Source organism: Anastrepha obliqua, chromosome 3, assembly GCF_027943255.1.
Source record: "Anastrepha obliqua isolate idAnaObli1 chromosome 3, idAnaObli1_1.0, whole genome shotgun sequence".
NCBI classification, from domain to species: domain Eukaryota; kingdom Metazoa; phylum Arthropoda; class Insecta; order Diptera; family Tephritidae; genus Anastrepha; species Anastrepha obliqua.
Window position 1 is genome coordinate 124,768,810 of NC_072894.1, and position 27,855 is coordinate 124,796,664.

A 27,855-nucleotide genomic window follows, 5' to 3' on the forward strand; every position below is an offset into this window, starting at 1 on the left:
GGGTGGTGCCACTTTGAAAATATAAACCTTAAGACTGGACATTTTAATTTTTGTATACCGTTAAAAATCCTACTTGGATTTTTTGAAGATTTTGATAAAATTATTATTAGTTGTAAACATGAATTAATCTTAATGCGAGCAAAAGAAGATGATGCTGTGATGATGTCAACTACACCAACAGATAAACTAACATTAAAACTTTTAAATATTACATGGAAAGTGCCACACCTTCAACTTTCAGACTCGTATCGGTTAAATGTCTTGCGAACAATTAATAGTAAACAACCATTAAGCATTACGTTTAGAAGTTGGGATGTTTATCATAACCCCTCCCTACAGGAAAGCACGAATATTTTATGGAATGTTAAAGTAGCTGGTGAAAATGAAAGGACCCGATATATTCTTTTAGGATTTCAAAATGAAAAGAAATTTAAACATTCTGACTTATTGGATGTTAAAGTTCACCTTAACTCCACTTCATATCCATATGATGATCTTAATATTAGATTTGATCGAAATCACAATGCTCTATTATATGATATGTATTTAAAATTTCAAACAAAGTTACTATGGACGCACTCCTCAACCACTTTTATCTCCTCAACAATTTGAAGAAACTGCACCAATAATTGTTTTAGATGTTTCACATCAAAATGAATCTATAAAAAGCGGGCCCATCGTTATTCGTATTGAATTAAAATTTCACAAGGCGATTCCTACTAACACCGCTGCTTATTGTATACTTATCCATGATAAAATGTATGAATATATTCCACTTTCAAATGTGGTTAAAAAAATAATATAAACTAATAGAGAAAACCACAATAATAGATTGTACATGCTTAACAATTTTTTCCCATTTATTCTGTTATAAAAGCTCAACTTTCGTCGTTATTAAATTATTCAAGTTAAAGTGCAAAGATGTTCGTGAACATAAAGAGCGCGGTAAAAACTTTATTCGTTGATGCGAAATTCTTTAAAGAAGATCTTTCTAGTTGGCGAAGTATCTTACAATCAAGATGTGAGAGAACGGAAGTGATTGGCGAAATCAAGGCGAAGTTCTTGGAGTTTCTCTTGACGGTTCCAGATTTTATCGGACAAGAGATCCGGATTGAATTTGCAGACCCGGAGCTGGATGATATTGAGGGGGGGAATATCCTTTTGAGCTTGATTCATAATGTTGAGGATGACTGTAATAGGGGGATATTAAATATCATCAATGGATAGGTCGTAATATTGTTTTCCGTTTGTTGAAAATACTTACCGAAATATATTTGAAATAAGAACAAATGCTGTTTAAGCAGTGGTTATTTTTTTACTATAAGTTTTCTCTGAAAAGGAGGTTAATTTATATAAATTTAAAGAAGTAGTCTTTCTCTTTCTAACGCGTTAATAAATTTCTTATCATCTACTCATATTTAATATATAGTACTCGTATATATATATATATATATATATTTACATATGTATGTATTTTTGTGGTTTGTTGTCTTGTGTGTATTTTGCGGTTTCTTATCTTCGTGAAATAAATGTGTGGTGGGAAGTATCTGAAAAATTTAGTATTAGAGAGGGATTAAAGCAAGGAAGTAAAAATGATTTACTCGAAAAATTTAGATAACTTTTTACAAAAATATGGAGAATTAATTGATCCTGACCACAAAATATTTTTTTATTCTATGATTGATGAATTGCGATCGTGTTTAACAGAGCCATTTATATATTCACCCCATGGATTGCATAAGAAAGATTGTTGCTTTGCACAAAGTTCCGAAAAGGAAACAGCAGAAGCAGATATATGTAATTGTATTGCGCTTTATTCCCGATGTCAAACATTTCAAAAAAAAAAAAAGAGGTTGTCTGTAAAGTCGGTTTACTGACGATAGTTTAACGTGATAACGTCATAAGAAAATACTGTTTGATAGATATTTTGTATGGATATAGAGAATGAGTTAACATTAACATAACATAATATACTTTTACATAACATAACATAACATAACACAACATAACACAACATAACATAACATAACATAACATAACACAACATAACATAACATAACATAACATAACATAACATAACATAACATAACATAACATAACATAACATAACATAACATAACATAACATAACATAACATAACATAACATAACATAACATAACATAACATAACATAACATAACATAACATAACATAACATAACATAACATAACATAACATAACATAACATAACATAACATAACATAACATAACATAACATAACATAACATAACATAACATAACATAACATAACATAACATAACATAACATAACATAACATAACATAACATAACATAACATAACATAACATAACATAACATAACATAACATAACATAACATAACATAACATAACATAACATAACATAACATAACATAACATAACATAACATAACAAATTACCCCGTATTAAAGCACTTATCAACAGCTTTCATTTGATACCCATATTGTACATACACAACCAAAGGTTACCCGGGTCCACGTTTTGACCTATATCTCGAGATCCCAGTCACGGAGCGGCATGAAAAATATTCTGTACTAAAGCATACACCAACAGCTTTCATTTGATACCCATATTGTACATACACGTCCGAAGGTTACCCCGGTCCACGGGGCCTATATCTTGAGACCCTATCTACCAATAGGTATTCAAACTATACGGAAATCATCTTCAATACTTACTTAACAATGTGTGTAAGTTTGGTTTAATTCGGTTCAAAGACACGGTGGGTCCACGTTTTGGCATATATTTCGAGACCCTAGTCATCAATAGGTATGAAAATTACCCCGTATTAAAGCACTTATCAACAGCTTTCATTTGATATCCATATTGTACAAACACATTCTAGGGTCCACGTTTTGGTCTCTATCTCGAGACCCTAGTCACGGAGCGGATGGAAATACTCTGAACTAAAGCATTCACCTACAGCTTCCATTTGATACCGATATTGTACATACACATCCGAAGGTTACCCGGGTCCACGTTTTGACCTATATCTCGAGCCCTATTTCCAAAATAAAATATAATCCATGTTACTCGTGATGTAGCTTTCGAATGGTGAAAGAATTTTTAAAATCGGTCCAGTAGTTTTTGAGCCTATTCATTACAACCAAACAAACAAAGTTTTCCTCTTTATAATATTAGTATAGATATGGTAAATATTACCATACATTTTTTCCTTCATATATAATAAAAAAATAATAATAATAACATTAAAACAACAGGTATTATTAACAAACTTGGTTTTATTTTAAATTCTTCAAGTAAATCAAATTAATAATAATCAATAAGAAGGCATATGCCAATACAAATACGTGAATTTATATATGTATGTACATATGCGCATATACATACATATATACGCTCACTTAAGTAGGGGAGAGCAAGATGTCGAACGTTGCCGTTCGTTTGCTTTGTCGTTCCTTCCGCGCTTTCGCTTGCAGTTCATTCAATGCAATGAGCAAGGTAACTACATATGAGCAAGGTAACACTAATATGAGCAAGGTAACACTAATGAGCAAGGTAACACTAAAGAGCAAGGTAACACTAATGAGCAAGGTAACACTAATGAGCAAGGTAACACTAAAGAGCAAGGTAACACTAATGAGCAAGGTAACACTAATGAGCAAGGTAACTACATATGAGCAAGGTAACTACATATGAGCAAGGTAACACTAATATGAGCAAGGTAACTACATATGAGCAAGGTAACACTAATATGAGCAAGGTAACACTAATGAGCAAGGTAACGACACATTTTTTCGTGCGTGCAGCCTGTTAAATCGAATTATAAGACGTTATCACGTCAATATATAATTTGTATGCTATTATTTTTAAAGAGCCTAGATGGTCGTACACAGTGTGAAAAAAAATTAATATTCAACAGTTCATCAAAGTAAGCCCCATCCATTAAGTCTTCCTCTCATATATCAAATATTTTCATCAACTCGTTAGCTATTCGCTGGCCCTCTTCTACTGTCTGATCTGACCGCAGACAAACTTCAAATTCTATAAAGTTGCCTAAATTTATCACTTTATCCATATGTATACGAGTTTGTCCATGAAGAAATAAGTATCCCTTTTTCTCTAAAATTCCTTTAATTCCATAACTTTTTTTCAAAATCTCCTGAAGCAATACAGGGTCTTCTACATCAATTCTATTGAATGTTGAGAGCTTTGGTCCAGTCTTATTAGGACGAACATAATAAATCAACTGTGAGACGACTGGTGGCTGTAAGTAGCGTAGTTTAAGCCTTCTCCAATCAATCTCCTCTAGAAGAATAAAGAACACATCCTTCTGCTCCAGTAACTCGCCGCTAGATTTTGTAAGTTCACACGCCACTTGCATTCGACGTTCAAATTCTTGTTCACTTCCAATCCTTGCCTTTATTTCCACATTTTTTTCATCAATTGGAAGACTTATATGTGTACGGTTGGTCATTTTTCTAATCAATTAAAAAAAAAAAAAAAAAAAAAAAAATGCACACTGTGGGGGGCTATTATTAAAGGCTACTGCTTGTGAACGATGAACTAAGTGAGTGTTAGGTTTTTATACATTTTCATATTAAGTTATCAAAAAATAGTTGAGTAGTTTAAAACCAAAACCACATAATATTTGTTAATGTAGTTTTCATACAATACCCATATTTGTTATCAAAGAAAAATACTTCCCACACTCATATGCATATAGGAATATACAATATATTAATGTGGTTTTCACCATTCCCACACTCATATACATAGAGGAATGTACAATCTTTTAAATGTGGCTTTCATACAATTCCCACACTCATATACAAAGAGAAATGAACAATCTATTGGTTTTAAAAGGCATATTTATATAAAACCACATAATATTTGTTCTCAGAGAAAAATTTAGTATGAATTTAAACTTCATATTTATATATATATTTACATATATACACATAATCGCAAAAATAGTTGAGTCATTTTAAAAGAAAAAAAAAAACAAATAATGGTTGTTATAAACTTGTTTTGTTTTGTTTTGTTTTGCACAACACAAACAAACACACACACACACGAACACACACGCGGGCACACACACATACACGCGCGCAAGTTAGGTACATATTATCGGTCGAGTCAGTCTTCGCCTATGACTCGTAAGAATAAGTCGTGTTAAACCAACTTTCTTAATTTTTAAATATAATAATAAAATATAAGTGAAAACTATTGAAAGAAAAAAAATTAAATTGTTTTATTGGAAACATAAATGGCGACGAGGATAAAAAAACAACAAAACAAAAACACAAATTTATTAGAAAATAAAAATTTAATATCTGCTCTTCGAGATGTATTGAAAGAAAAAATAAATAAAAATTAAAATAAAAATAAAATATCAATAAATCAAATGCGTACAAGCAAACGTTAAAAACAAAAAAAAAAAAAAAAAAAAAAAAAAAAAAAAAAAATATTACGAATAGTGTGCAAAATTAAGAAAAAAAATATATGACTAAATTTTAATAACATATTTAATAATAAATATTAATATAATTACATATGAAAACTAAAGTCGAATCGAAATTTGAAAGTGTGAAATTTTGAAATTTCAATAATAAACTGGAAGCTATACGTGATTTGACGAAAATTCTGAAATACACACATACATAAAGATAATTTTACAGAAAATTGCAGCAAATGGGATTTGAGATCTCATGGGGGGTCAAATTAATACGAGTGACAAGGAAATACAATTTGAAAGGCGTTAACACTTAAATTTCAATATTGTTAAAAAGAAATGAAAATTGAAAACTGAAAGTGAATAAATATTGAATGTTGAGCGCTGTACTACTTGAAAAAGCCTAGCCAAATAACAGTTGAAAAAAACAAAAAACACAAAAAAAAAAAAAAATTACCGCAAATCACTCCAGTGTTTCTATATTACAATAACTAAAAAATCGTTTAAAAGTGCACTTGACTTCAAAACGAAGAAGTCATGACCCGCTAGGTCAAGGAAAGGACAGCAAAATACTAACGGACACGAAGCTTAGTGGAAATAGCGACATACATAAATAAAAATAAAATAAAAGAGGTTTACAAATTTATACAAACGTGCTTCCTTCGCTTGTCCTCAGAATAAATATCGCGCAGTGATAATTTGTGCCGGTAAATTTTGGTATAAAACTAAATTTCAAACCCATTCAATTGTAATAACTAAATAAAAATAATCCAAAAATAAGAAAGCAGCAAAATAAATAGTGAAACAATAAATAAATAAATAAATAAATATAAAATTAAAAATACAAAATCAACTTAAATCGATTGAACTTTGTCTAACGTAATATAATACAACGAAAATACTGTCAACATGGACTCGCAGGGTTATGAAAATGCAAAGGGTGAGGCACGCACTGTTCACGATTTGTCCTGTCAATTTGGTAGCAAGGAATTCACCAAGGAAATGTTTCAAATTGCTGGCGGTAGTCAATCGGATAACAACAGCGAACAGCAGCAACAACGAGCCAACAAAAAAAAAATTAAATAAAATAAAATAAAAAATAAGTAAAATTAAAATATCAATATAGCAACAGTCGCAAAAAAGTAGAATAAGCTTACCAATAAACAGTGTTTCTCAAACTGCCTTAATTTAAAGTAAAGGAAAGTAAATAAAGAAGAGAAGGAAAGCAAAAGCATACAAAAATGTGGAAATGGAGAGGAAAATGGAAATAAGTACGTAGAAGAAAGGGGAAATGAAAATGAAAAGGAAAGTGACAATGAAAATGAAAAGGAAGGTGAAAATGAAAATAAAAAGGGGGATGGAAATGAAGAATTGAAAGCTAATGAAAAAAGGAAGTGAAATAATTGAAAAAGAGTATGTAGAAAAGACAGATAACTTAAAAGAAAATAACGGTGGCGCTGAAACTTCGTATAATAAAGCACACTCCACAAAATAATACAAAATTGATTTTTGAAGTTTATTTACAATTCTTGCCATTTCGTGTAAAAACTTTGTTGTTGCAAAATAATATAAACAATATGGAAAATGCCTTCACATATTATTTACAAAATTTACAATAGGTCGCGGCAGCCTGAAGGTTGACACTTATGAGAAAAATGTTAAGAGCAACCATGATTTTCATTCCAATTTCAATCGGTTGAACCATAAAAACCAAACCAATAACAATCTTGGTAAACAAAATTCAGGAGTTTTCCGCAACAAAAATACAAATTTTGAATATAATCCGAATTATAAAAATTCGAACAGATACAATAGAAATTTTGAAAATAATTTTTTTTTTTTTTTTTTTATCCCCTTTATTTTATACATCTGTCCATTGACATTAAGTACGTTGTTTAACAATTTGGCCAGGATTTACATACATCGCTTAATGACCAGTGCCAAAGCGATAAAAATTAAAATAAACGAAGTAATACTATATACAATTAAATAATATTCAATACAAGTTTTACTCTACATAATTACAATTTTACAACAATTTAACAGCAATTTAACCCCTTTGCACATTTATTATTTTCTAGCATTCATTAAGTCGCTTGGTCGAGTTCTCTTTAAGCGTCTTTCAGTATTTTTTCCCCTTTCCAGAAGTTTGTTGATTTCTGCATTATTGTCTCCCTGTATTTTTTCAAAGTGGCTTCTTGCTATTTTTTTGGTCTCTTCGTCTACTGTTGCTATATTAAAAGTCCTGTGGATGTCATCATTTTTCGTGTGCCTGTCAGACATGGTCAAAATTCGAAGAATCTTCGATTGCTGTCGTTGAATTTTTACTAGGTGAGACTTTTTAGCCGTTCCCCATACCTGTAGTCCATATAGCCAGATTGGTTTAATCATGGCTTTGTACAATAATAGCTTGTTCTGTATAGTAAGTCTGGATTTTGTGCTGACTAACCAATGAAGTTGTCGAAGCTTTTCTTTTATTTGTTTGACCTTTTGCTTTATGTGGTGATTCCAATTTAGTTTCGAGTCCAAATGTATTCCAAGGTATTTCGTAGTTGGTTTAATTGTAATTGCTTTGCCATTTATTTTTATTGGAACTGCAGTAAATTTTGTTTTGGTAGTAAATATAACCTGTACGGTTTTGTCTTCATTTATTTTTAGGCACCAATTATCGAACCATTCCTTAACTGCGTTTGTGTATCGCTGCAGTTTTTCAGTAGCGATAGTTAAGCTTTTATCCGATGCTAGTAGTATTGTATCGTCTGCGAACGTAGCAATTGATGAATTAGTTTCGTCAGGAGATGGTATGTCTGCGGTGAATAAAACATATAGTAGAGGTCCAAGAACGCTTCCTTGCGGAACTCCAGCAGTTATTTGATGAATATCTGAACATTGATTGTCATATTTAATATAGAAACTTCGATTAGTTAGGTAGCTTTTTATGATAAGATAGTAGTCAAAAGGAATCATTATTTTTATTTTGTGGAGTAAGCCTCTGTGCCACACTTTGTCAAACGCTTTAGCTACGTCTAAGAATACTGCCGCACAATAACGATTGTTTTCAAAGTCTGATTGGATTTTATTTGTAATTCTGTGGATCTGTTGGATAGTCGAATGTTTTTTTCTAAATTTAAATTGATGATCCGGTATTATACGTTTTTTCTCCAGAAATTGGGTTAGTCGATCATGCAGTAATTTTTCAGCAATTTTAGATATTGTCGGTAGTAAGCTTATTTCTATAAGATGATACGGTAGTTGGATCTTTACCCGGTTTTGGCAATGCAATAATCTCTGCCACTTTCCAGAGTTTCGGAAAATATTGCAAGCGAAACATGGCATTGAAAACGTTTCGCAAAAATATATATGCTTTGGTTGGTAGCTCCACTAATGCTTTTCCTGTTATCAAGTCATATCCGGGTGCTTTTTTATGTTTTAGTCCTTTTTTGATGCAAGCTATTATTTCGTGTGTATTCGTCCTTTTTATTTTTGTAAAGTCATAATGGTAGTTGTTTTGGTTGTCAATTTTCTTTTCTTCGTCATTTGATAGAACCTCTTCAAAGTATTTTGCTAAAGTTTTCGCTTTTTCCTCTTTTGTAACGGCCCATGAATTGTCATCTTTCTTTAGTGGTGGTTGATGTTTTATTTGTGTTTTTAATGTTTTGGTACATTTCCAAAGAGAGTAGTTTGTATCTTTGTTGGGAGTCAGGTTCTTCAAATAGTTTTCGATTTCTTTGTTATTTCTTTTGTTTAAAGTATCCTTAAGAATTTTTGTGGCTAAGTTTAGTTTTCTCTTGTCGTCAGGTGATCTGGTTTTTTGCCATCTTTTTCTTAACTTTCGTTTTTCAATAATTTGCTTCTTCATAGAAATGTCAGTTGCTGCTGAATTTGTTCTATTAGCTTGCTTTGGTGCCGATCTGATCCCTGCTTCTAGTACTACGTCATTGAAATGGATAATGGCACGTTCAATGTCAAGTTGCGTTTTTAATATCACATTTGGTATAAGTTGATCGTCAATATGGTGGCGTAATGTTTCCCAGTTGGTTCTGTCATTAAGTATGCGAAAAGATGTATCTATACATTTTATATGACTTATGTACATATTCAAGTAATATCGGCGAGTGGTCAGAAGAAAGTTCATAGCACGACTGAATTGTCAATTGGCTATGGCTTATGTTTTTGGTTATGCAGAAATCGATCAAGTCTGGAATTTTCTTTACGTCAGTTGGCCAATAGGTAGGTTCTCCGGTACTTATAAATCTGCAATTGTTTTTGTTAATTGCGTTAATTAGAATACGGCCCTTTTTGTTGGTGAGTCTTGAGCCCCAGTCGATGTGTTTTGCATTGAGATCTCCAGCTGCAATAAATCTATTGTTAAGCGTTCTTATGTATTTGTCATATTCATCCGAGTTTATTATATGTCTAGGTGGACAGTAAATGGAGGAAATAGATACTGGTCCATTTTTGTCATATATTTGCAATGTCGTGGATTGAAGATGAGGCGTCGAATATTGGAGTTGTTCTATGTGAGTTATGCTTGATTTAATAATTATAGCTGTCCCTCCATGGGCTCTTCCATCAGGATGGTTTGTCACATACATTTTATAATTAGGAAATTTCAGAAAACTTTTGTCAGTAAAATGTGTTTCTGCAATCAATGCTATGTCAATTTCTTTGTCAGCTAAGAATTGTTTTAGTTCTAAATAGTGCTGTATTAGTCCATTTGCATTCCAAATTAGAATTTTAATTTTTTCACTTTTGTCCATTCATATTCTTTAAAAGCATTGTAATTATATTCATCATATTTGTCATCTGGTTGACTAGGGATTTTACCATGTCTTTAAGCTCTTCGATATCATTGTTTTTTTCAGATTTGTTAGTCAGCTCCTGCTCTGCTTTATGTTCTCTTGAAGAAGATGCAACATCAGCATAGCTGACTCCGGGAATTATGTTTGTTACGGCTGCTGTTATTGGCGTATTATTTTTATTTGTATTTGATGTTGGTTCTTTATTTCGCAGAGGTGGAATCAATCAATCCGGAAATTTTAATAGCAATGTCCACTACGGTAGAAATAGTGGCAATTAGAGAGGTGAACCAAATTTGAGAAATTACTCTGGTAGATTTCCTAACAGCACAGCGCATGATGAATACAATTTTGTCTGAATACATCAACAAAATCTGCATAATATATATGGATGATATTTTGGTATTTTCTACTTCTATTAGCGAACACTTTGAGAGCCTAACAAAAATATTTAACTGCTTATCTACAAATAACTTAAGAATACAATACGATTAGTGCAAATTTTTACCTAGATATACAGAGTTTCTGGGCCATATTATCACACATGAAGGTATCAAGCCAAACCCGAGAAAACGACAAAACGATAATAATTATTTTACGGATAACGAAGAAAACATTGATATAAAATCTTTGTTCGAAAATTCTTTAGAAACGGTGCATTCAGCATACGAAAACCTAAATGAACACTTTCTTATATCCGAGTCCTTAGTAAATAGATACACCACTCAAATTCGTATAGTAAGGAACAAACCCATCGAAAGCGAAATGTTATATAACAAATATAGTAGAATAGTCTATATAGCCGAAAGAGACTTACAAAATAGCATTTATCTTACAGATCTTTTTAGGAAATATATTAAAAAAAAGGAACAACAGGAATTCATTCAGAGTTGCCTGATAGTGCGTACAATGTGGTATTAAAAAAGGAACAACAGGAATTCATTCAGAGTTGCCTGATAGTGCGTACAATGTGGTATTAAAAAAGGAACAACAGGAATTCATTCAGAGTTGCCTGATAGTGCGTACAATGTGGTATTAAAAAAGGAACAACAGGAATTCATTCAGAGTTGCCTGATAGTGCGTACAATGTGGTACTAGAAAAACTGATAAGTTTATTCTCTTATGACAATAACATTAAATTTACTAAATGCTGTTACAAAGCTTTAGACTTGAAAACAGAGGAGGAAATTTTAGAGGTAGTGGAAAAAGTCCATACGGAAGGGAACCATAGAGGTGTGCTAGAAAATTATGAACAGATGAAATTAAGGTACTTTTATCCAAATATGAAAAAAAAAACTGTATCAATAGAAACGACATAGATTTTGAAAAAATAAAAAATTATACGTACAGAAAAAAGAAACAAGCAATCAACAAATTGAATGCAGAAGCAGAAAGGGTTCCATATTTCAACAACACCGAAGTTTACATGAAGAATACTCTTGCTAATAGAAGTAAACTTGCAAAAAGGTTCGTACAATTGCAAAAAAGTTTTCCTAATAAAGTTGACATAGCAAATATCAAGAGGCCGCATAAAATAACGTAAATGGGCTTATGCGAATTTTATTAAAGATTTTAACATTTACTCATAAATGAAAAAAAAAATAGTGATTGCGACCACAATAATTACTAGAAATTCTACTGAAGTTTTAGTTTATTAAACACTATGTAAATTTACGTAAACTAAGCTAATTTTTATAGTATACTGCAGATGTAAAGTATAAAGTTCTTTTGTAAAATGTAAAAAGTTGAATATTCAAAAACGGCAAATAACGAAAATGCAAATAGAAGTTAAACATTAAACAAAATTTTAATGCTGACTGAAACTTTGTTTTAACTAGTGTATATTACAATGAAATTGTGTAGTTGTAAGTTAATAAATTAAAGTAAGTTATATAAAAAACACTAAGATAAATCGCAGGGACTCGATTTAATTTATGTGGAGGGCGAGTTGCTAACTTGCGAAAAGCTTATGGTGGGACGCAAACGGTGACCCTTAAAGTTACACCAGAGATCGCCACTAAGCTTACAGCAGCAGGCAAAATACGGATTGGCCTAGTTATCTGCCGTATTAGAGAAAAACTTGACCCGAAAAGGTGCTTCAAGTGCATGGAGTACGGGCATGTCGCAGCGAGATGCAAAAGTACGGACGACTTCACCAAGTCCTGCTTTAAATGCGGCAGTAAAGATCACCAGGCGAAGAGTTGTACGCAAATAGCAAGTTGCTTAATTTGCAAAAAGAAACAAATAAGCGACACCGCACACGCGATGACTAGCAACAAGTGTCCTTTATATCAAAGAGCACTCAAAGAAATGCGACATAAATGAAGTTTCTCCAACTAAATTTAAATCACTGCGAGAAGGCTCAAAGCCTGCTCAAACAGTCTGTACGAGAGCACAAAATAGATATTGCAATACTCAGCGAACCCTATAAATACGGAAATGGGAATGATTGGGCATCCGACACAACAGGCAAATCGGCTATATGGAATTGTGGAATGATTAGGTCACGAATGACGAATATAAACGCAACACGTGGCTATGTACGAGCCCGTGTTGGTAAGCTGTTTGTTTACAGCTGCTATCTTCCACCTAACTTAACCCTAGCGGAAGCCATACACGCACTGGAAGAACTTGCACATGACATTAAAGATCATAGTCCGCTGGCGACTTTAACGCTTGGGCAGTGAACTGGGGATGCCCTCGAACCACCCCTAGAGGTAAAGCCCTTTTAGAAGCGTTCACTATGCTTGACATAGCGCTTATGAATACCGGGAACCAGCAAACATTCCAAAGAGCAGGGAAAGGGTCAATAATCGACCTGACATTTGTTAGCTCTAGCCTCGTGAGTAGTACGAGATGGTCACTTAGCCAGTATTACACTGGTAGTGATCACTTTGCAATACTTTGCGATATAGGCAAACATGATAGGCCGAAGTCATCTAACTCGCACGAGGTCAGATACCGGGTTGGAACTTTGGACCCGGAAGTGTTCGAGATAATGATGGCAAATTTTACACCTACTGGAAATGCGGCTGAAAAAACTAACCAAGTCATGAGGCAACTCACTAAAGCATGTGATGCAGCTATGAGTAAAACAAGGCCTAATAAAAACCACAGAGAGCCCGTTTACTGGTGGACGGAAGAAATCTCTGCAGCACGCGAAGAATGCAATAGAGCAAGAAGAACATATCAGCGGTCGAGAGGTACGACCAGCTTTGAAAGGAACAGACTCCTATTTAAACAAAAAAGGAAAACGCTAAAAAATGCAATTAAGAGCAGCAAACGCCAGTGCTTCCAAAAACTATGCGAGGATGCTGACAGCAATCCATGGGGATTTGCATACCAGCTGGTGATGAAAAAAACAAAAGCCTTCAAACCGCTGCCCACGACGTGCCCGGTTATTCTGCGCAACGTGGTCAAAACATTGTTCCCCCAACAGCAAGGCATCGCAGCCAATGCTGCCAGCTGTATGGAAGACGATGGAAATCGATGCTTGGCCAACGCTGACGAAATTTTGCACATTTGCAAGCAGATCAAAGGCAATAAGGCACCCGGGCCCGATGCGATCCCGAATGAAGCTCTTAAGTTGGCAATCCAAAAGCATTCAGAAATATTTGTGGATGTTTATAACTCCTGCTTAGAAGAATGCACATTCCCGAAAGTGTGGAAACTGCAAAAGCTAGTGCTAATACCAAAAGGGTCTAAGCCGGCGGAAGATCCCTCAGGATACCGCCCACTATGCTTACTGGACACGGCAGGGAAAATACTAGAGAGGCTAATTGTAAATCGCCTGGAATCTTCCATCGAAAGTGCCGGAGGGTTATCGCCGCACCAATATGGCTTCCGTAAAACATGCTCTACCACAGATGCTGTTATAGCGGTTAAGCGCATTGCTCACAAAGCGATTGAAGGTTCTCGCTGGCTCTACGGAGATAAAGAGTATTGCCTAGTCACAACGTTAGATGTAAAAAATGCATTTAATACAGCAAACTGGGGCAAAATCCTAAATGCGCTGGAGAATTTCCGAGTCCCAGCCTACATTCGGAAAATTGTTGCAAGCTACTTCACTAACAGAGTGCTGCAATACAAAACCGACGAAGGAATGAAAAGGTACAGAGTAACCGGAGGAGTACCACAGGGGTCAGTGTTGGGCCCACTCCTCTGGAATATAATGTACGATGGAGTTTTGCGTCTCCAACTACCTCCAGGATCCCAAATCATAGGGTTTGCTGACGACATTGCAATCGTAGTCGTTGCTAAATTCCTAAACCAGGCTGAAGCGATTTGAACCAAGCAGTAGATATCACAAAAGATTGGCTGCGCATTAGTGGTTTAAGCCTTGCAAACCATAAAACAGAGGCAGTTCTCATCAGTAGCAGGAAAATAGTTGAAACAGCAAATCTCAGAGTAGGGGACCACGCACTAGAATCTAAGCTGTACATCAAATATCTCGGGGTAATGATTGACCACAGGTTGAGCTTTAAACAGCATCTAACATACGCCAGCGATAAAGCAGCGAAGGCTGTAACCGCATTGACACGTATTATGATGAATACGAGAGGACCTAGGCAGGCTTCTAGGAAGTTGCTTAGCAGTGTGGTATCATCTATCTTGCTATATGCGGTACCAGCCTGGGTCGAAGAAACTAACTGCAGCACATACATGAAAGGCATTAAATCGGTATACCGGTTATGTGCCCTCAGGGTGTGCTGTGCATTCCGCACAGTATCGGAAGATGCTGTATTAGTCCTCGCGGGTATGCTACCAGTTAAGCTGACTGCACTAGAATTCGCTGAAATAAAAAAACATCGAGCGGATCCAGCACAGCTCACTAACCGAAGGACTGAACGGGAGCGAAGCATCCGTACTTGGCAGGAGGAATGGAGGAACTCCATGAACGGACGATGGACATATCGATTAATCCCGAATATCACAAGATGGTTAAATCGAAAGCATGGCCAGATAGATTTCTACCTGACCCAAGTACTTAGTGGGCATGGATGCTTTAAGGCTTATCTGCATAGATTTAAGCACGAAGATGACCCGTACTGCACCTTTTGCGACAGTCTAGTTGAAGATGCAGAACATGTTTTCTTTGTCTGCCCTCGTTTCGAGCTGAAAAGAGTAGAATTGAGTGACAGGGTGGGGAAGCCAGTAATGGTTAGCAACCTAGTAGATATCATGCTTGACTCAGAAGAACATTTGTCCGCTGTCAGTAACATGGCAAGGATAGTAATTAGCAAGCTGTGTCGCAATGAACAACAGCGCAGATTGTTACGTAGAGGCAATAGGCCACACCCCCTCCCGTGAAGTAGTACCTAGTAATACTTAACGGTATTAGGAATCACCAAATTGCGTCACGCTGAACATCAGCACAGAATTTCATGAAGAGGCAATAGGCCACTCCCCCTCCCGTGAAGTATTACCTAACGGTCGTCCCGCGGGAGGGATACGGAGCTGGGGTGGGGTTTTAGCGGGTGAGTCGAAAGACAAGTCTCACACTTTTCGGCTTTCAATGCTTTTTGCCACCTCCAAAAAAAAAAAAACAACACGCACACGCACGCGCGCACACGTCCACACACCCAAAACCGCCGCCAAATGATAAAACCACAAACGCCAACCGCAACCACAGGCACGTGCCAAAACCACAAACCGCACTACGTCAAAAAACCACAAACCACCACGCGCCTTGCATAATTTGGGGTAGAACCGGCATTTCTATACTACTAAGTATCTTTAAAATAAAAAATATGTGTGAAAAGTAATTCAAAAATATTGCAAAATTCCAAAATTTGTATTTGAAAATTTTTTTTAATACCGAAAAAAGCATCTTTAGAGTGAAAATATGTATGAAAGAAGTGCAAAAATTAAATAAACTTTCCAAAATTCAGTAAAAACTTATACGTCAAAAATTTTTCAATACCGAAAGAATATCTTTAAAAGAAAAATATATATGAAAAACATTCAAAATTTAGTAAAAACTTTTATCTGAAAGATTTTTTAATACCGAAATAGTATCTTTAAAACAAAAAAATGTAGTAAAAGTTTGCGTGTGAAAATTTTCAAATACTGTGGGCAAAAAGTAAGGTGAATTTGGTTGTAAAATGAAAAATCTTTATTTATTTTTGTAAATCAATTTCATCCCCTTCAAAATAGTCCCCTCTCGATGAAATACACTTATGCCAACGATTTTTCCAATCCCCGAAACTTGCCAAATAGTCCATTTCCGGTATAGCTATCAGTACCTTCTTCGATTCAGCTTTTATCTCCTCAATCTACTCGAAACGCGTTCTCCGGAGTGGTCTCTTGAGTTTTGGGAATATCCAGAAGTCACACGAAGCCAAATCAGGCGAATACGGTGGTTGCGGAACGATATGCGTGAAATTTTTGGTGAAATGGTCACGAAGAACGAGTGCAGTGTGAGAAGGTGCATTATCGTGATGCAAAAACCAAGAGTTGTTGGTCCATAATTCTGGTCTTTTTAGACGAATTGCTTCACGTAAACGACGCATAATGCTCAAATAATATTCCTTATTAACAGTTTGGCCAGGTGGAAGGAATTCATAGTGTACCACACCACGAAAATCGAAAAAAACTGTCGTCATGACCTTTATTTTTGAACGACTTTGACGTGCTCTTTTCGGTCTGGCCTCGCCTTTAGCACGATATTCGCTTGCTTGATTGGTCGGTTGTTTCAGGGTCGTAAGCATAAATCCAAGTCTCATCTCCCGTAATGATGCATTTGAGCTTGTCCTGATAGTCTGAAAGCATTGTTACACACACATCAACGCGACGACTTTTTTCCAAGAAATTGAGAGTTTTCGGTACCAAACGAGATTTGACTTTTCGTAGGCCCAAATGGTCTTTCAAAATGGTTTTCACAGATCCTTCTGATATTCCGATCATATCAGTAAGGTCTTTAACAGTCAACCGACGATTTTTGAGCACAAACTCCTTCACTTTATTGACGTGTTGGTCATCTGTTGACGTCGATGGTCGTCCGGAGCGCTCCAAGTCATCAACACGTTCTTGACCCTCTTTGAAGTCTTTGTACCACTTATAAACATTTTTCTGCGACATGGTCGAATCACCAAATGCCTTCTGCGACATGCTAAACGTTTCCGCAGCCGAAATTTCATTCCGCAAACAAAATTTGATGGCACTTCTCTGCTCAATCAAATCAGACATTGTAAAAAATACTCTTATACTCTTGGTCATTTGGTAAACACAAGCGTAAATATATTACTGATAATGGCATTCACATGAAAGTTGGCCCAGATGTTATTAACAGTGCTGCCAACTCATGAAAAAAATAACTAGAGCGAAATTTTAATCCCGCAAAGTTTGACAAATAAATTCACCTTACTTTTTGCCCACAGTAGTACATACACACACACATGTATGTATATAAGTTCTTCTTTAATTGAGCCTAATATTTTTCCATCATATTAAAGCACATCTAAAAAACCAGAGCCGTGGCTACTGAACGCGAATCAAAATATGCAAAATATTTTCAAATAAACAGAAAATTAGAAACACTGAACAACAAAAATCAATTTTTTTTTTGTCATTCAGAAAAAGTTTCATATCACGTGAAATTATAGATTTCACACAGCAATGCTGCATGCTCAGTTTTTTTTTTTAATTTTCTCATTAATTTAATTCTTTAAAAGGCCTCAAAATTTCAGTAGGCAAAATTTTCAAACAACTAATATACTTAAATACTCATTCTAAGCTAGTTAAAGCATATGCAATTTTTCATGGGTAACTGTTACAGTCGCACGGTGTAAACAGCATCATTACAGAAATACTGAATTTCTTCCTCAATTTTCGCGCATTTTCTAAGGGCAGGGGACGCTCTAGGAATTTTAATTGAGGTCAGGCGTGTACAGCAACATATAAATGAAATTTCTAATTATCCCTCGTTGGGTTAGGGAAGAAGAAAACGTTTTCATTATCATCAACACTTGAATATCAATCGGCATGAAGTGAAAAGTACGAGTATGAAGGCACTTATAAATCAAATATTTGGCATATTTTCTTCATGCTCTTGATTGGCATCGCTGATATACGGGGGTGTGTATGTATGGACAAGAAGTATTCCCATAAGTGGATGCGAATGAGAAGAGTAAACAATTTTTTTTTTTATTTATTTATTTTTTTTTTTTAAACATTCTTTTCCTCTTTATAGCAGGGTATAAACGCGTGCCGAATGAGTGTATTGTCATAGGGTGAGTCATTCTTCTTGATGTTGGTACAAGCCCATCGGAAGCTCCATTTTTCGTAGGCTGATTAACTATCTGGACTAAATTATTTCTATTTGGAACTCAAGCGTCAAAAACAAGAAAAAAATCTAGATACTCGCATCTAACGCAGTTGTTAGGTTTTTTTGGTTACTCAGGCTCACTAAATTTTATAACCAATCATAATTTAGTTTCCAGGAATGGCCCGCCCACAAATGTGAAGTTTCTGTTTTTGGCTGGTCGGTATAAATGGGTTACCATTCAGGTTTACAATAATCAAAAATCTCATTGAAAAACTTGCGGTATTCATTGGCATTCGTTTTTCACTACTGAAATGAAATATTTTTACTACGCTCAAAAGTACTATAAGTCGATTTCCGATAGAAAAGTGATTATCAATCTTCCATAGTAGAATATGACAAGAATAATTTTAGTGAAACATTTTAGTCCTCTACCTTCCCTTATTACAGATAAATTTGACCCCTTTTTAAGAAGCATAACTTAAACCTAAATGTTTTAAAAAATCGCGTATCGCGAAAGTAAATTATACAAAATTATTAAAATGAAATTCTATGAATTCACGCAATATAACGTACACATGACATGAATTTAATAAAGGTCTATTTATGTGTATGTAGGTATATAAAAATTAATTCTTTCCCCTAACATACACCAACGTTATTAATTTTCTTATAGACTGCGCTGCTGCGGTTCACATTCGATTCAGTGGGGAAAGTATGCAATGATAAATATAATAAATTTATTTCATACAAATACAAAAGTGCATATGAGGATTGCCAATATTAGCGAAACATTTTGCTCTCGGGACTTCGGGATACTTTAAAGAAACTTCGGGACTCAACTTGGAGCATAGCATTTTTCAATATGGTCAAAAGAGGGCGTTAAGTTTGTTTATGCCCCAAAGGACAAAGAGAAAAGAAAAGATTGGGTAAAATCGCGCGGAGCTTCATTGAAACCAGGCAACAAATTTGCGTCTATCACTTTTCGGCAACAGATTTCTTAATCGGCCTAGATCGGAGGAGGGCGAGGAGGTTTTTGTTATAGTAGCTTACTCAACACTGCCTGTGGTCGTCTTTGTCTAACTCATATAACAGTATACCTAGGAAAGTGCTGTTTCGACAGGTTGCATCCAGAGGGAGAGAGGTGTTAGGTGAGTAGGTTTGAGGTTTGAGTAGGCATCAGGAGGCATCCCGTAGCTGCTCGAATAGCAGTATTTTGACATGTCTGTAGCTTTATCAACTGCGAATCACTAGAGCCAGGCGACCAGACAGGAGCAGCATAATTCAAAACTGACCGGTCAATTGCTTTACATGTCGACTGCAACATTTCTTTAGTTTTGCGCCAAGTACTGCCGACAAGATATTGTGGACCCTGTTGCTATTTTGGTCCTTAGTAGCAATTACGGAGAGAAAACATCAAAAGTGACGCCCAAAATTATGGGGTTGTTTACTGTAGGTATTCTTGTGTCATCAACTTTCACGTTTAGCTGTAGTTTGACGTCCTTCGACCAGGAGTAAAGAGGGTCGCCGTGGATTTAGTGGGCGAAGTTGTCTAGTGATGCTCTCCCGATGCATTTCGAAATTTTGCATTGCTGGAATATGCCCGAGATGGGCCATCCTTTGATTGGCACTTCTACGTAAACAGAGTAAATTCGATTTTATTTAAAAAGTGAATTTAATTTAAACGAATTTTGATGTAGATCATATGCTGATTGTCATGTGTTTCAATTAGAAAAAGAAGTGGTCTTAAGAAACGAAATGTAAAACTGGATAAATTCAAATCCAACGTCAGCCAATTACTTTCTGAGGTGCAGATTAAAAAGCTGAAAGCCCCAATCAAACACTTCATTGGCCTTGAGACGATATGGCACAGGCCATATCCAAAATTCGTACATGGATTAAGATTTCGAGAATGGGAAAAATATATTTTTTGTGGGAAACTTTTAGTGTTTCAGATATAAGTTGTCAAAGCTTTTGTGAAACTTACCGCAAATTGCAGAAATTGTCAAAATAGATGCCAATCATACGCATTGTCAATATATATGTGACAAATACATGGCAGTGTTGCCAACGCCAATAAATCTGAGTCGCTATGGCCAATATCAAAAGTCGCTAGTAAGTCGCTAACTCCCTCAGGGGCGGATCCTAAATTTCATTCTGAGAGATGCACAAGAGGCCAGCTGCGGACTTAAAATTTTTAGATGAATAATAATTGAAGCAGTAATACCAACTCTACTGAAATTTTGAGATCAACGGAAGTTAGTTTCAATCTCCTAAAATACTGCTTTTTTTTCAGAGGTAAATCCATGCTTTAAGCAACCTCGAGATAGATTTAAATATTTTATTTTTACTTAAAATGAATTAAAAAGTAAGTAAGCTAGAGGACAGTAAACAATCAACTGAGCCGATATCAATTCAATTGTTTGAAGTACAGAACATAATAAAATCCGGGGATTCCCCGACCGCATTGCTCTTATGTGATCAGTGGTAAAAATAATTTGGTTACTCATTATAATTGTGTGAAACAAGGTGTAATTGAATTGGAATATATTTTATTATTTCTTAATTCAACGTACGAGTTTTCTTAATTTCATAAAAAATTTTAAGGTAAAAATAAATTTAAAATTTCAATTATAGATCGATAATTTATCGACGATAACACACCAATAGGTAGTGCTTTATCTATACTAATGTTATAAAGAGGAAAACTTTGTTTGTTTGTTTGTTTGGTTGTAATGAATAGGCTCAAAAACTACTAGACCGATTTTAAAAATTCTTTCACCATTCGAAAGCTACATTATCCACGAGTAACATGGATTATATTTTATTTTGGAAATAGGGCTCGAGATATAGGTCAAAACGTGGACCCGGGTAACCTTCGGATGTGTATGTACAATATGGGTATCAAATGAAAGCTGTTGGTGAATGCTTTAGTCCAGAGTATTTTTTATGCCGCTCCGTGACTAGGGTCTCGAGATAGAGACCAAAACGTGGACCCTAGAATGTGTTTGTACAATATGGATATCAAATTGAAGCTGTTGGTGAATGCTTTAGTACAGAGTATTTTTCATGCCGCTCCGTGACTGGGGTCTCGATATATAGGTCAAAACGTGGACCCGGGTAACCTTTGGTTGTGTATGTACAATATGGGTATCAAATGAAAGCTGTTGATAAGTGCTTTAATACGATGTAATTTTCATACCTATTGATGACTAGGGTCTCGAAATATATGCCAAAACGTGGACCCGCCGTGTCTTTGCACCGAATTAAACCAAACTTACGCACATTGTTAAGTAAGTATTGAAAATGGGTTTCGTAAAGTTTGGTTGTAATTCGGAGCACTGGCAACGGGTACAGCGTTCTTTTGAACCAGCCATAATGTCGCTTACTTTTTTAACGCTTGGGGCGGAACTGAACTGTCAAATTAACAGTGTGAGTTACAATGTGTCAATATTTCTTTCTGATTTGGATGCCATAAGGAAAAAAAAGTAAGTGCAACATATAAAAATTGTTTGTGAATTTTTTTGGAGTGGATTTTGGAACAGTGAATAATTTCTTACGAAATTTGAGAATTTAATGTGAAATCCGAATGAAATTATGTGTTCGTGGAAAAAACAATTTTTTTCGTTTTTTTTTTTTGATAAATATAAATGGATAATGGTTAAAAAAGCTCCAATGCTTAATCTTATATATAAAATAAAGTCAACTTTTTGTGTGTGTTCGCTAACCGGCCGTGTCTTTGCACCGAATTAAACCACACTTACGCACATTGTTAAGTAGGCATTGAAGATGGTTTCCGTATAGTTTGGATGCCTATTGGTGGATAGGGCTCGAGATATAGGTCAAAACGTGGACCCGGGTAACCTTCGGATGTGTATGTACAATATGGGTATCAGATGGAAGCTGTTGGTGAATGCTTTAGTTCAGAGTATTTTTCATGCCGCTCCGTGACTAGGGTTTCGAGATAGAGATCAACACGTGGACCCTAGAATGTGTTTGTACAATATGGATATCAAATTGAAGCTGTTGGTGAATGCTTTAGTACAGAGTATTTTTCATGCCGCTCCGTGACTAGGGTCTCGAGATATAGGTCAAAATGTGGACCCGGGTAACCTTTGGTTGTGTATGTACAATATGGGTATCAAATGAAAGCTGTTGATAAGTGCTTTAATACGGGGTAATTTTCATACCTATTGATGACTAGGGTCTCGAAATATATGCCAAAACGTGGACCCGCCGTGTCTTTGCGCCGAATTAAACCAAACTTACACGCATTTTTAACACTTTATGATCATGAAAAAAGAATATTTTTTTTAAATTTCATATCAACGCAAATGAAAAACTTAGAAACAATCGTCAAAAACAAAAAAGAAATTTATTATTTTTTCAATTAACAATCGCTCACGTGCTTATATTTTTCTTATACATTTAGGAATTTTTAAGTGGTAAATTGGAATTAATTAATGTAAGTTTTCATCAAATTTAGTGGATTTATTTTTTCGGTTCATATGCGATAAACTACGTTGCACCATCAGTGAATCAAATGATAAAAAAAATAAAAAAAACAAAAAATATAATCCACAAAATTTCAGAATACCATAATTACAATAATGTTTATTACAGTTTATGTTTTATATGTTTATCTTAGTCGCTCGACAAATAATAATAGGCGCATGAGAAATGCTCGGAATAACGCGACATCAGAAGAACGTCAAGAAGAAAATGAAGCAAATCGGCAACGAATGGCACGGTCCAGATCAAATCGACCAAGAGACATCAATTTGAACAAAGCTGCTATGTAACGGAACTAGACTTGTAGTCAAACGATTGATGAATAATGTTATCGAAGCAAATATTTTAATTGGCAAATTCAAGAATGAAGACGTTCTAATACCGAGAACTCCAATGATTCCACCTGAATTGCCATTTGAATTCAAGCGTTTGCAACTGCCCATTCGTTTAGCATTTGCAATAACTATCAATAAATCACAAGGGCAAACTTTAGAAATATGCGGGATGAATTTATAGAAGAACCAGTATTCACCCATGGTCAACTATACGTTGGCTGTTCACGTGTTGGGAAGCCAACAGCATTATATATTTACTCAAAAACAAATAGAAAAACAAAAAATATTGTTTATGCCAAAGCGCTTGAATAAAGAATAAAGAAATAAATAATATGAAAACCATATCTTTTCTGTTCTAAACCATATCTATTCTATTTTAGTGTGCCCAGCGAAGCGGGCGGGGTTTGCTAGTAAAACATATAAATTGAAACGAAAAATGCATGGATGATCAGGAAAAAACACGATTGTTTCTTAGTTATTCATATGCGTTGATTTGAAATTTAAAAACAATCTTCTTTTTTCCTGATTTTCAATTTATATTTTATATTTACTGAAAAACAAATAGAAAAACAAAAAATGTTGTTTATGCCAAAGCGCTTGAATAAAGAATAAAGAAATAAATAATATGAAATTCATATATTTTCTGTTCTAAAACATTTCTATTCCATTTTAGTGTGCCAAGCGAAGGGGGCCGGGTTTGCTAGTTTTATCTATAGTCAGTAAATTGTTACTCTAGAGTATGGAAGGTAAAGGGCATTCACGGGTAACCAAGTTGACAGAAAAGTATCTATTGCCTAAAAAAAATATCTATTGCCAAAAGTCGCCAGATAAGTCGCTAAGTCATTTTTGTCGTCAAAACTTTTTTTTTGTCGCCAAGACTCAAGCAAAAGTCGTCAGTTCTAGCGACAAAGTCGCTAAATTGGCAACACTGATACATAGGAGTAGTTAGTTAAAAACACAAATAATTAAGTACCATTCTACCACTACTACTTTTGAATCGACCTTTTTTAAATTTTTACTACCCTTGCAAAAAGATGAAATACTTTTTCCTTCGTTACCTATACATTTCACCAATGGATTAAGTAGCATGCGAAATTAGTTGTCTAACTTTACACAAGCTTTTACAAGTATTGTTGAGTCATGGGCCATTTGAAGATGATGACCCCTAATACCACCACTACAAAATATTTTAGTTTTTTTTTTATGAGCGTGTTGGCTAAATTATAAGTGTTTCCATTTACGAGATTTAAATAGATTGATTCAATGAAATATGCATATTTAACTTTCTCCTTCGTTTAAGTTAGTGAGGCAATGAGTGCATTCATTTTAATCTTCTTCACTAAAAGACTGAGGCTGTCATTTAGTTTCAATTTCCTTCTTAATTACAGTCAAAGATGGCATTTTACAAAAATCAATATAGAGAAAATGTAAAATAGTTAAAAGAGTGAAACCGTCTGATATAATGAGTCGATTTTGATTAATTCTTTCAATTTCTTCAGATTGAAACAGGTTGTTTTGGAATTAAAAAGCTCTTATTGTAATCAAATTTTGCAGTAAAAAAATGTTTACTTTTTTCAAATCGATATTAAAAAAATTTCGGGATCCCAGGACTTATACAAACTAGTCTCGAGATTTCACGGACTTCAGAATCCCTGTACTTGAACTCTTAGTATACATGTATGTGCATAGCTAATGTATGTATATGTAAATGCGTATCAGTTGAAAACAAACGAGAGCCGTTCAGCCACAAATTCAAGAAATTGTGTCAGTCGAATATTAAGTCTGTCAAAAAAGTAACAGGAATTAATCAATGAGACATAGAACATCTATTGTTCTTTCAAATTTATTGTACCACATTCACAGATAATGGCAATGACAAATATCCGAATGTATTTCTGCTATGAAAACGCTTCTCATAAAAAAATCATCTTCATTTCGGAGTCAGCATTAAACTGTAGGTCTCTCTACTTGTGGAACAACATCAAGACGCACGGCAGGTTGAATGGTAATCATACCACACACTTAGGTCTGATAGTACCACTGGAGGTCGGCCTTTACACTACTAGGTCTTCTCTGAAACAACCTGTGGATTTAATGAATTTCGTTAATTTCGGCAACCCTATTGAGAGACCTTTTCAATGCTGTCAAGAAAGCCGAATCCGACCGTGGAAAGCCTTTTAGGGTATAGGGCAATGCATGTGCACATGCATGTACGTATCTTGACAGATTCGGCAAAAGTCAGAAAGGAAGGCATGCATCCAATGAGATAATGCGCTGCTAGTATCCCTATCGTATTTCTCATATCCTGTCTCCTAAGATTCAGTAGCGATTTTGTGTGACCGTGACTCCATTCTGGCCAAAATTACCTGCTTTTTTGACAAAAAGGTGATCGACTCGAATGGGGATTAGCACCATTGGAATAATGTCTAGTTATTAATAATTTGCACATAGCTAAGGCAATCAATATTAGTACATTATCCGAGTGAATATTCCGTGTTGCAACTTTCCTTGCAGGCTCATCTGTTTTGCAATTACCTTCTCTATTTCTAAAGCCTGGCACCGAGATCAGATTTATTTTAAAATATTGCTTAATATACTTTGCATAATAGTTTGTGTGTGCCATTCCACTACCGTTTTAGACGAGTGTTTAATGACTCTAATGATTTAGAGCTGCCTGACCATCCGGATAGATTTATATTTCTCCAGTTGTCAGGGGTCTTTTCTTTAAGAGCACTGAGACCTATTTTGTGGCCATAACTTCTGCCTGAAAGGCGCTACAGCGATTTGGTAACTGAAAGGATGCACTGATGCCCAACTGTCGGAGGAAACTCTTCTACGTACCTGTTCAACCGGCTTAGAACCAATCAGTAAACATACTGACTCTATTTGCATCATCTATCGTACCACTGTCCTAGTTCTTTTTAGATGGGAATATCGGGACAAAGAGTTTATTAAAATTGAACTCTGCACTGTTCCAGAAATCTTTAGTAGCTGGAATAGTGGAAATCTTTTCTAATTTAGTCGAGTTCCCTTAGCCTCAATGCTGACTTGACTAACTTGACTACTTAGAACCAATTATGTGTTATATATGGTTGTCAAAAAAGTCTTGCGGTATTTTTATTGAATTTTCAATTGTTCATAAAATTGGTTATAATAATGCGATTTAAGTCAAATATGCGCCGTTTTGTTCGATGACGAGTTCCAAACGAGTTGCCAACTTCATAATGTCCCTCTTATAGAAGCTCGCTTCCCTATTGTCAAAAAACTCGGAGAGCCAATTTTCACAGGACTCTCTTGAGTACAACTTCCGACTACCAAGCTCGTTCGCCATGGACAGAAATAGGTGGTAATCACTTGGTGCGAGATCCGGACTATACGGTGGATGCAAAAGAACCTCCCATCCGAGCTCCCGGAGCTTCTAGCGTGTCACCAAAGATGTGTGTGGCCTGGCGTTGTCCTGATGGAAGACAATTCGGCCTCTGTTGATCAAAGATGGCCTCTTCTGCATGAGTGCTGCATTGAAGCGGTTCAGTTGTTGGCAGTACAGGTCCGAATTGAGCGTTTGGCCATAGGGGAGCAGCTCATAGTGGATGATTCCCTGCCAATCCCACCAAACACACAGAAGAACCTTCCTGGCCGTCAATTCAGGCTTGGCCACCGTCTGGGCAGCTTCACCGCTTTTCGACCACGACCGTTTGCGCTTCACGTTGTCGTAAGTGACCCACTTTTCATCGCCAGTCACCATCCGCTTCAAAAACGGGTCGATTTTGTTGCGATTCAGAAGCGATTCGCATGCATCCATACGGGCAAAAATGTTTTTTTTGCGTCAAGTCGTGTGGCACCCATACATCGAGCTTCTTTTTGCATCCAAGCTTCTTCAAATGGTTTATAACGGTTTGATGACTCATGCCCAGCTCTTGGCCGATGCTACGGCTGGTACTATGCCGGTCTCTTTCGATCAGTTCAGCGATTTTATCGCAATTTTCGACGACAGGCCTTCCGGACCGTGGCGCATCTTCCATCACCTCTGCACCAGAACGAAAACGTTGAAACCATCGTGTTGCGGTGGAAATGGAAACTGTATCGGGTCCATAAACTGCACAAATTTTATTGGCAGCATGAGATGCATTTTTGCCTTCATCGTAGTAGTACTGTAAAATATGCCGTATTTTCTCTTTATTTTGCTCCATGTTTGCGACGCTAAAGCAAACAACAATTAATCAAACACGTGTTAGCACGTGAAAAGAGCTTTCCAAAAAGCTCTAGCGTGAACCGATGCGACGAATACAACTAGAACTACGCGCTTGCAAAGACAAGCTTGCGGAAATACCGCAAGACTTTTTGGCCAACCTTATAATATATATATAATCAAATTTGGCCCCATCCGAAATAAACGCAACCAAGTAAGAGGCGTTGGGGTTCGGCTCTCTTTGTTTATTATTAATTTTATTTTGTTGAGAAGCAAGACCATCCTGATGGCATGAAAGTTACA

General features: G+C 35.5%; 1 pseudogene; it reads right to left on the reverse strand.

Moving 5' to 3' along the window:
• Window positions 1-1,318: 1,318 nt before the first annotated feature.
• LOC129242198 (uncharacterized) lies at window positions 1,319-4,476 on the reverse strand (annotated as a pseudogene).
• Window positions 4,477-27,855: the final 23,379 nt, after the last annotated feature.